Consider the following 12,165-nt stretch of genomic DNA (forward strand, 5'->3'; position numbering starts at 1 on the left):
ACACAGTTTGTAGTATATTCTAACTAGAAGCGTCCCCATCACCATGGGAACGCCTCTGTGTTAGAATATACTGTCGGAAATGAGGTTTCACGATCTAACTCATATCCGACAGTATATTCTAACATAGAGGCGTTCCCATGGTGATGGGGACGCTTCAAGTTAAAATATACCATCGGATTGGAGAAAACTCCGATCTGATGGTATAAAAGGGACTCCGGACTTTACATTGAAAGTCAATGGGGACGGATCCGTTTGAAATGGCACCATATTGTGTCAACGTCAAACGGATCCGTCCCCATTGACTTGCATTGTAATTCAGGACGGATCCGTTTGGCTCCGCACGGCCAGGCGGACACCAAAATGACTTTTTTTTTCATGTCCGTGGATCCGCCAAAAATCAAGGAAGACCCACGGACGAAAAAACGGTCACGGATCACGGACCTACGGACCCTGTTTTTGCGGACCGTGAAAAAAAACGTTCGTGTGCATGAGGCCTAAAGCAGAGGTGATTGCTGCATATTAATCCAGCTCTCACCTCCCCTCATGGTCAGGCAATTATTGGGTAGGAATCATTAGCTCCAATAATTGCTCCAAGTAAAGAGGACTTTAGAGAGACATAAGGAGCTCATATACTGTTTTTGAAAAGAGACCCTATGCTGCCTGTGTCCCGCTCCTAGTCCATACAGAGATAATATACACTATATGGACAAAAGTTTCAAATTACCTACACCTTTCAGGAGCTTTTATGACACCACATTCTAAATCCTAAATCCAATCTGAATATGTAAATCAGGACAAAACAGTAAAGAGATTGTCTAAAATGAGAAAAAGGGGTGGTGTCTGATATTGCAGCTCAGCCCTATTTATGTGCATGTATGCTGTGATTTATATAAATCCATATGTATTTGGAACAAAAAAATTATTCATTTGTCCGCTGTATAAACCGTTGTATACAAGGTTTGATGTTGAAGAGCTAGACGGCTATGACAGTTGCGTCTAATATGATTTTAGGAGTATATTTATCAAAACTTGGTAGGTTTTTGTCTGCAGGTCAGTATGGTCAAGGCAATACACAATTTCTATAATTTTTATTATGTTTTAGTAGTTAAAAAAAAATAAAACCTTTAAAATATTTCTTCTTTGCATCACCATCTTCTAACAGACATAACTTTTTTTTATATTTCTGTTTTCAGAGCTGTATGGGGGCTTGCTATTTTGCAGGGAAAGTTGTAATTTTTGAACGTGACATTTTGCGGTCAATGCAACTTTTTCATCACCTTTTCTTATTTTTTTGGGACGGGAAAGGTGACAAAAATGTTTTTTATTTTTTTTTTCCATTATGGCGTACACCATACAGAAAAAATGTATCTATAATTTAATAGTTCAGACATTTTCGAAAGCAGCAATACCTGTTATGTTTACTTTTATATTGTTATCTGACGTGATGATTTTCCGTTTTTGCATTTCTGTTTTTCACTCTCTGCCTTTTCCAGAGCCATAACTTTATTTATTTATTTACTGTTCACATAGCGGTATGAGGGCTTACTTCTTGCAGGACAAGTTGTACTTTCTATTGCCACCATTTATTATGGCATATAATATAGTGGAAAAAAATCCAAATGGGGTGGAATTGGAAAAAGAACGCAATTCTGAAGCAGTTTTAAAGTTTTTTTTAATGGTGTTCACTATAAGGTAAAACTTATCTGTGCTCTTCATTCTCCGAACACCATAAAAAAACCTTTTTTTTTTAAATGTCATTTTTTTTCCTAGCCAGATTCTGAACCCCATAACTTTCTTATGTGTACAGAGATGTGTGGGGGCTAATTTTTGGTGGCACAATCTGTAGTTTTTGATAATACCATATTGGGATGTGTATCATTTTTTTAAACTTTTTAAAAACTTTTTGGAAGACAACTTGCAATCATCAGATTGCAAATTGTACAAAATAATAGAATTTGTTCCATTATTCTGTACATAATTCATTATACCCCAGTTCAGTGCTGCCACCTGCTGGCCTGAACTAGGCTATTCTAACGAGCCTGGAAGCTTTCAAAATCATTATTAGAACAGGGTGCTTTTCCAGATCTCTGCCGGGGGAAGTGCGCTTGACCCGGAAGCTGACCCGGAAGTGCTCACTCTGGGTTTTAGCCTCCTGTGATTGTCAAATGTCCAAGATCGGCATTACAGCTGATCGCAGGCATTATCTGGGAGTGACCACTGTATGAAACAGCGGGCACCTGGCAGCTATGGTGCTCGCTCCACTCTGGAGTGGAATCCATCTTTAAAGACCCAGCAGATGCTTACAAGGAGTTAATTTTATATGTAAAGTTGGTAAAGGGAATGATTTGATTTTTTATTATTTTGTGTTTTTTATATTTCCTTTCAACAGTTTGTTCACTTTTAGTTCCCTTAGGGGACTTGGACATGCGATCTTCTGATCACTTATCCCATAGACTGCAATAGATTTTTATTGTTTGCCTGAGAAGCCATGCTTTAAGCATGGCTTTTTAGGCAGTTAACCGTGACAACCCTGGAAACTTTCCTAAGGCCCAAGGTTGTCATGGCAAAAAATTGGATTTTGTCGTGAGGGCTCTGATCATAAGGAAGAGGGAGCTCTTATTTCTACAATACTCCAGCATTTGCTAATTCACATTGGTTGTGGATTCTAAATCAGAAATTACTGACATTTGTGGTCAACACTCAGATACAGAAAATCAGGGGCAGACTGGGAAGATGAAGTGGCCCCAATCTTGTAGCTGGTTCCAAATTGACAGAAAGTGGGGTAAATGGGACCCATTCAAGTTGGCAGTGTCAGTAAAACCATAGTGTAGCACAGAATACTATCCCACAGAACCAAATACCACAGTGTAGCACAAAACACCATTCTAGAAGCTATTCCTTTGTGGTGGCCATCAATAGCTGCCATGTTCAGTCCTCTTCCTTTTCCAAATTTATTCTGGCTATGGAGAAGGGTACTTAAAAGGTGAGATGTGGCTATAACACCAAGCCAGCCATACCGTCAGCATGCTGCCTGGACTTCCCCTAATAATGACCCATGTACCCGGCCAGTGAAAGTGAGGAGGGCTTGGGTGGCCTCATAGGCATTGGTCTATCAGAAAAATTCCCTCTAGGCTATATGGCCAGTGTGCCCCTGCAGACAATAGAAATGGTTGAACGTTTTAGGAACAGGCAAAGTAAGATATCTTCTAATTAAATTATAGATCTCTGTCATCAGCTGGCAGTAGTTAAATTTTTGTACCAGAATGTACATGGCTCAATTCTACTAACTGCGTGGAAAAGTGGCAGAAAGCCTAAGTAAAACAACATAAAAGCACACACCTCTTTTCCACAAATACAATCAAGAATTAAAATTTGGAAAATTAACAAGACCTTAAAAGGCTATTCTGGTAATGAAAAAGTTTTCTTTTATCTAATGGACAGGGAATGGCTGTTAGATTCATGGGCGGATTGGCTATAGACCCTACAGGGAAATTTCCTGGTGGGCCGATGCCCAGGGAGGCCACTTAATCCCACCTCTTGGCCATCAGCAAGGTACATAAAAATGGGATTCTTTCAGTATTAACTAATTTTGGAGTATCCGACACCTATGCACCTGACCAGAGGCCCCAGACGCCCTGCTGAATTCAATGACATTGTCATCCTCAGGACGATGATACAGCTTCATATAGTGGGACAGGCAACAGTATTTAGTGCTGCATTGTGGTATTTGGTTACTTAGAGGCAGTATATTGTGCTGCACTGTGGTGTTTGGTTCTGCTAAGGCAGTATTTTGTGCTGCACTTTGGTATTCGGTTCTGCCGGGGTGGTATTTTCTCCTGCAATATGGTATTGCTGGCTCAGCCTACTTCTGTTTTCCCGCTTTCATCATTTTGGACCCGCCTACAACATGAGGTCAGTTTTTTTTCCAGGGCCACTTTAAGTTCCCAGTCTGGACTGGTACATCCCACAATCATGAGAATGAGGGTCCTGTGGACAACATAGTGGACAACTATGTGCACTACAACGTCTTTCAAACTCTGTGGGACTGCAAGAGACAGCCAAGTGCTGTACTTGGCATCCTTCAGCAGTCAAGTAGACTTTGAATGGAGTGGTGGTATGCATGCTCAACCCTTACTCACTCTAGTAAGGGTATAGTGTAAAAAATAGTGGAGTAACGTTACTAGAGAAAAGAGTTAGGGTTAAAGACGCACCAAATGTGCCGTTTGATAAATGCGGCACAATTTTCGCCAATACAGACAAATTTCCAAATCCCATCTTAGTTTACACTATCTAAATATTAGACAGGATTAGTAAATCTGCTCCAGTGTGTTACTGATATGTCATATTAGCATTTATTACAATGTATGCTTTTGTCAATGGTACTAAAATAATTGGTTCCGACCAGTATGACAATGCCTCGGTCAGTAGTTGTATGTGCCCTTACTGTATGTCAAACATTTATCCCCCAAGAAGATGCACATGGTGCAATGCAAATGAACGGTATTGATAGGAATTATTTTCTCTCTGTAAAATCTCTGTCATCATTGTGAATACTGTGTTATGTCCCAATAATGATAAGTGGGGAAAATTTTCATTTATATCACCAACTTTCCAAACAGCACATTCATTATACAGCAAAAAAAGCAGATATATAAATTCTCTGCAGTCACAATGTATAGATTTGCATCACAATAACATCTGTAAACATTCCCTGTAGATTACTCGTCTTCCTTGTTTGGAGAAATTTATGATATGATTTGTGTCATTTTTCTGCACATATAGAATGTTCACATACATTTGATGGACTGGGCACTTAAAGTGATTAACCGGCCCAAAGGATAATGATCCTGGAGAACTGAACATATGAGATGTATGATCAAGGACATCTGTGTAGCATGCCTAATGGAACATCTCTCTCTTTTTTTTTTTTTAACAAACCTAACCGGTAGAGTAAGAGTATAAGACAGTGTTGGCCTGTCTTTCAAGGACATAATAAGGAATAATGTCTCTCATGTGCAGGCAATATTACCCATACTGTAGATTAAACCTGTTATTTGTGCTGTAGATATTAAAGGTAGATGAGGGAGTAAGACAGCAGATAATAGTGAAGGATCATTTTACCTTTGCACTACGAAAGATCATTACCGCAGGGAGACATATTTTTATGACAACAAAAGCATTTTAATCTAGACATTCCCGTGTTGTGCTGCAGTCATTTCACTGATTCCTTTCCTACTACAGATTGCTATAATGTATGGCATGAGCAGGGCTCATTAGGTTTCCTTGATTTTAAGGAATTTACCCTGATTAATTGAAAATGTCTTATAATTACACTGCGGTAAGCCCTGGTTCACACAAAACTTTTTTTTAATGGTGTTGGTGCTACTGTTTTTCATCCAAGTGGGTGGTGGTTTTAATGAGGCATCTTTGGCTGAGTTCACACAGTGTTGATGTGGTGCGTTTCAGACTGAATTAAAATGAAACGATGTAAACCTTCTGCAATTTTCAAAATGTTTATAAATTTTGTTTTTCTTAAATTGCTTATATTTTGTACATGTTTGTTTTTAAATTAAAGTTCAAAGTTCAATGATTAAACAAGACTATAGGTGCAAAATGCCCTAAATATATCATACTCTCTGCATTTTTGAAAGATGCCATCAACTAAACATTAGAGACTAACAACAAACATTTGGCTAGAGAATTTTTGGTGAAGAAAAGTCCCCCAAAAGTAGCAAGGGATTGATAAATATAGTGTTCAATATGAAAGTTATTCTTTTCAATGACATTTCTCCAGAAGAATGCCGTCATTGTCCACATTTTTCTAATGACTGTCTTTATAGGACTTACGTACATTTTGTATTATTGAAGTGAATAGGTAAAAAATGTTCTAAAAAATCTCACACCCTCAATGTGTTGCATTTTGCAAAAAAATGCCACCACTTACAGTCTCTGCACATATGTTCTATACTAAGGCTGCTTTCACACTTGGGTTGTTGTTTTCCGGTATTGAGATCCAGCAGAGGATCTCAATATCAGAAAAAAATGTTTCCGTTTGATCCTCATGCATTGTGAATGGAAAGAGATCCGTTCAGGATGCATCAGGATGTCTTCTGTTCTGGCAGCACTCTGCAGCAAGCTGCGGTTTTGTTTCCAGTCATAAAAACGAAAAAAAACGGATCCGTCCCTGAACACAATGTAAGTCAATGGTCACGGATGCATTTTTTTTTACGTTTTGATTTCATAGAACGGATGCATCCTGACGTGCAAAATCAAAACAGATATGTTTAATTCCAGTATTGAGATGCTCTGCCGGATCTCAATACCGTAATTAACAACACAAGTGTGAAAGTACCCTAAGAGACTGAGAACAAACAGCTGTCTACAAAAAGCTTCAGTATAAGGGGTCGTTCACACGATGTATCCGTTTTTCCATATGGCATAAACAGTATACAGTAATTACATAGAAAAAATTGGGCTGGGAATAAATATTTCAATAGATGGTTCCGCAAAAACGGAACGGATACGGAAGACATACGGACGCATTCCCATATGTGTACCGTTTATTTTGCGGACCCATTGACTTGAATAAAGCCACGGAACGTGATTTGCGGGCAATAATGGGACATGTTCTATCTTTTAATGGAACGGGAAAACGTAAATACGGAAATGGAATGCATACGGAATTCAAAAAACAGCCCGTATACGGAACGCAAAAAACGTTCGTGTGAACGAGACCTAAAGGAGCTTTTGCACATCGTTTTCTGAGTTGTATAAAGGAGCTTCTGCACATAGTTTTCTGAGGTGTTTTTTTTGCAGTAAAAATGGCAGCAATATTTTCTTATACATACCATTGCAAAATAATGGGGGGGGGGAGGTTGCAATTGTTATTGTAGGTGTATTTGAGAAAAATAAATATGGTGCAAGTAGGATGTGGTTTAAGCCTATATTAGAAAAAAGTACCCCTTGGGGGCTGCCTGGCACAGAGTTGCAACTTTATTATGACTTTTAAAAAGGTTTCAAAAGAGAAAAGAGACATTAAAGTGATCTACAAGACAAACAGCCTACATTTTGAAAGTGGAAAAGGCTGATGCAGGCCAAAAGTTTTCAGATTTTGAGCAACTAAAATGTGTGTCAATAGAAGTGACAATTTTACCCCCCATAACAGGTGTAACACATTTGATAAATGTCCCTGTATGTGTCAAAGAGCCTTAGAGCTCATGCACACGACCGCTCCGCAAAACACGGATCTGCAAAAAAAAACAGACATTCGTGTGGCGCCCATGTCGCATCAGTTTTTTTTGCGCATCCACTATAACAATGCCTGTCCTTATCTGCAAAATGGACAAAAATAGGACATGTTCTAATTTTTTGGGTGGGAACGGACATGAGGACATACGGGCAAGGAATGCACACAGAGTCATTTCCTTTTATTTCCAAGCCCCATTGAAGTGAATGGTTCCACATATGGACCTGTAAAAAATGGAATGGAAATGGGAAAAAATATGTTTGTGTGCATAAGCCCTTAACAGAAGATAATAAGACATAAAGGACTGGACAGACTCATGTGGTATTTGCAGAATGTATACTATTTTTGTCTCATGACCTTAAACAATAAAAATATGCCTAGTGGAGAAAAACAATTTATATTTATCATATATATTTTCATAGTTATGCTTAGTAAACAATGGCTAATGATTATAATTACATGGTTTCCTATATGATAATTGCATACCATCAGTTCTATCTCTGCTATATAAAGGAGTCTGGTGACAGCATGTCCAGCTGCTTTTGTAAGGTCTATATAAGGAAACTCCATAAGGTAACAAGGTTTATTCAGTTTTAATGTCCAAAACAGTTCTGTGAGACACTTTGAAACTTATTTGAAGTTATTAAAAGGCAGTGACGTTGCTTTAAGACCACATGCATACTACAGCTTGACAACTGCTGTTCAGATGAGTTTTTCAGGAGGTCTTCAGAGCTTCAGACTCCACTGCTTGGCAGGGGTCCAGCATGCTAACGATTGTTAGGACACCCAGCACTTCAAAGGGGCCCCTGTATGGTTAAACTGTTAATAAGCAGACTCTCACTCCAGCTTTTGCAACAGTTTAATTGATATTGGTCCAGTTAAAACTATTAAGCCTCTCCCCTAGGGGGTGTCAGAAAGAGTCTGAGAAGTTCACTTGGATGCATATAAACCATTCATGGGTAATTCTTCTTATTAACTGCTTTTAATACCCGGCTACTTTTTCATGTATTTTCAGACTAGCTTACTGTTCAGGAAAAGGGGGACTGGAAATATAGACTTCATAAGACAGGACCTAATGTTCACGAGCAAACTTTTTAATATTATCCTAAATATGATTTATTTTTTAATATTTTCATTTCATTTTTAGTTCCTTTTCTAGTCTGAGAAGATAACCATATTTTAAAATACATTCAGAAAGTGATATAAAAATAACGGTTAAATCCAATGCTATAGTCTTGATGCAGAATGAGTATAATTCATTTAAATTTAATAAATACTTTATTTTTATTTTTTATGTTCATCAAGTTCAACCAAGAGTTAGAAAAGGTTGTGGATGGAGGGTAGGGGTATGCTAAACAAGAATTCTATACATTGCTATTAGAGATGAGTGAATCGAAAATTTGATTTGCACCGAATCCGAATTTCCTCATGCTTCGTGGTAACAAATCACATTTTTTTCCTAAAATGGCTGCTGCAGATGTTAGGACATAGAACAAAGGACTCTGGGACGAGGGATCACCCACAATGCCATGCATGCATCCAGTCAGCAGCCAGCCCTGTGATGTCACAGCCCTATAAATAGCCTCAACCATCTTGGATTCTGCCATTTTCCAGTGTACTTAGTGCAGGGAGAGACGTTTGCAGGCGCTCAATAGAAGTTCAGGGAAAGAGCATTAAAAGTTTAGGGAAAGGATAAGGAGGAATTATTACACAGTATTGAAGCAGAACAGGGTTCAATAGGGGTGTTTACAGCCTGGGAATAGGAGCAATCCTATTACACCTTGCTGCACTGACTGCGGATCCAAATTGCCATTATACTGCTTCTTATTTCAGGTTTGCAATACCTCTGTAATTCCAGCAAACTGTACTTGTTATTGGGGTCTTATTAGCCCTTGTGCGATGCAGTTGGTTACTGGCATTACAGTGATTGGCTCGCCGGAACGCGTCCTCGGGTTCTATATAGCACCCGATGACACATGTTTGGCTCATTCGTAATCAGGGAGAGCTGAGCATAGGAAGGGACAGAGAGTGTAGGGAGTGTAATTGAATATTTATTTCAGTACAAAAATGTTTTAGAGACCCAAAAGTCCTTGTAAGGACTATTTAGTGTGACAGCAGCAATATACACTGCCTGTCCCAAAAAAAAGAAGAAAAAACTGACCAACTGCAGCAACCCCAGATCATAGCATTGCCCCCACAGGCTTGTACAGTAGGCACTAGACCACATTACCTTCTTCCATTGCTCCAGAGTCCAATCTTTATGCTCCCTAGTAGTGATGAGCGGCAGGGGCAATATTCGAATTCGCGATATTTCGCGAATATTTGGGCGAATATTCGCGATATATTCGAGAATTCGCGAATCCGTGATCTCCAGGCATTATTTTCTTGATTGCGAAAATTCGCATAAAATTCGCCTAAAATATTCGCATAAAAATTCGCATGAACTGGTATTTCAAAAAATCTAATATTCGCGATTACGAATATATTTTGCGATATACTAAATATTCGCGAATTCTCGAAGTGCCGATATTCGCGATTAAAATTCGCAATTCGAATATTCGTGATCAACACTACTCCCTAGCAAATTGAAGCCTTTTTTTCTGGTTTGCCTCACTGATTAGTGGTTTTCTTACGGCTACACAGCTGTTCAGTCCCAATCCCTTGAGTTCCATATGCATTGTGCGTGTGGAAATGCTCTTACTTTCACTATTAAACATAGCCCTGAGTTCTACTGTTGTTTTTCTTCGATTTGATTTCACCAAATGTTTAAGTGATTGCGGATCATAATCATTCAGGATTTTTTTCCCGCCACATTTTTTCCTCAAATACGATGGGTCCCCACTATCCTTCTAGTTTTTAATAATGCGTTGGACAGTTCTTAGCCCAATTTTAGTAGTTTCTGCAATCTCCTTAGATGTTTTCTCTATTTGATGCATGCCAATGATTTGACCCTTCTCAAACAGACTAACATCTTTTCCACGACCATGAGATGTGTCTTTCGACATGGTTATTTAAGAAATGAGAAGCAACTCATTGCACCAGTTGGGATTAAATAACTTATTGCCAGCTGAAAGATAATCGCCCATGATTAGGGGGCTCATAACTATTTGCTTAGTTAAATCCAGGTGGCGACCTTTTTTTGTACAGGCAGTGTATATTTTTAGCCCATCCTACGCTAAATACCGTGTAATAGACCGCTGTGGACAGTTAAATTATCTGCGGCACATCTTCTGTTTAAAATGTGCGCATCCCTAAAATATCAGTGACATTTAGTGCACTTTTTCCGTAGACGGTGTCTGCTGCGGACAGTTAAATTATCTGCGCCACAGCTCTTGTTCAAAGTGTGTGCATCCCTAAAATATCAGTGACATCCAGTACACTTTTTCAGTACATGGTGTCCGCTGCGGACAGTTAAATTATCCACACCACATCTCCTGTTTTTAAGTGTGTGCATCCCTAAAATATCAGGTACATCCAGTGCACTTTTTCCATAGACTGTGTTCGCTGCGGACAGTTAAATTATCCGTGCGCCACATCTCCTGTTTAAAGTGTGCGCATCCCTAAAATATCAGTGACATCCAGTGTACCTTTTTTCGTAGACACTGCGAACAGTGACATTACCTGTGGTACTTGTCCTAACGTTTCCTAATCACAAATACCTTTGTAAATTTCTGTGTGCATACACTTCCAGATTCTACGCTACTGTACTACTTTCAAGCATACAGAACAGACCAAAAGTTTGGACACACCTTCTCATTCAAAGAGTTTTCTTTATTTTCATGACTATGAAGGCATCAAAACTATGAATTAACACATGTGGAATTATATACATAACAAACAAGTGTGAAACAACTCAAAATATGTCATTTTCTAGGCTCTTCAAATTAGCCACCTTTTTCTTGGATTACTGCTTTGCACACTCTTGGCATTCTCTTGATGAGCTTCAAGAGGTAGTCCCCTGAAATGGTCTTCCAACAGTCTTGAAGGAGTTCCCAGAGATGCTTAGCACTTGTTGGCCCTTTTGCCTTCACTCTGCGGTCCAGCTCACCCCAAACCATCTCGCTTGGGTTCAGGTCCGGTGACTGTGGAGGCCAGGTCATCTGGCGCAGCACCCCATCACTCTCCTTCATGGTCAAATAGCCCTTACTTTCAAAGTTTTCCCAATTTTTCGGCTGACTGACTGACCTTCTTTTCTTAAAGTAATGATGGCCACTCGTTTTTCTTTACTTAGCTGCTTTTTTTTTGCCATAATACAAATTCTAACAGTCTATTCAGTAGGACTATCAGCTGTGTATTTACCTGACTTCTCTTCAACGCAACTGATGGTCCCAACCCCATTTATAAGGCAAGAAATCCCACTTATTAAACCTGACAGGGCACACCTGTGAAGTGAAAACCATTTCAGGGGACTACCTCTTGAAGCTCATCAAGAGAATGCCAAGAGTGTGCAAAGCAGTAATCAAAGCAAAAGGTGGCTACTTTGAAGAACCTAGAATATGACATATTTTCAGTTGTTTCACACTTGTTTGTTATGTATATAATTCCACATGTGTTAATTCATAGTTTTGATGCCTTCAGTGTGAATCTACAATTTTCATAGTCATGAAAATAAAGAAAACTCTTTGAATGAGAAGGTGTGTCCAAACTTTTGGTCTGTACTGTATATCACATTTAAAATGAAGAAGACGAGCAGTAAGGGACGGGGAAATGGCCGTCATGCTGATGGTGCCCGCAGAGGCTGTGGCCCTGCGCGCGGAGAAACTGTGCCTGCTGCCAGAGCATAAGAGAAGCAATCATCCATGATACTTAGCTTCATGTCCCAGTTTGCATGGCGGCGCAGTACACAATTCTTGAAGTCAGACAAGTGCGACCAGGTGTTCGGTTGGATTGCAGCAGACAATGCTTCCAGTCTCAGTAGT

The sequence above is a fragment of the Bufo bufo genome, chromosome 4 (assembly GCF_905171765.1).
Source record: "Bufo bufo chromosome 4, aBufBuf1.1, whole genome shotgun sequence".
NCBI lineage: Eukaryota > Metazoa > Chordata > Amphibia > Anura > Bufonidae > Bufo > Bufo bufo.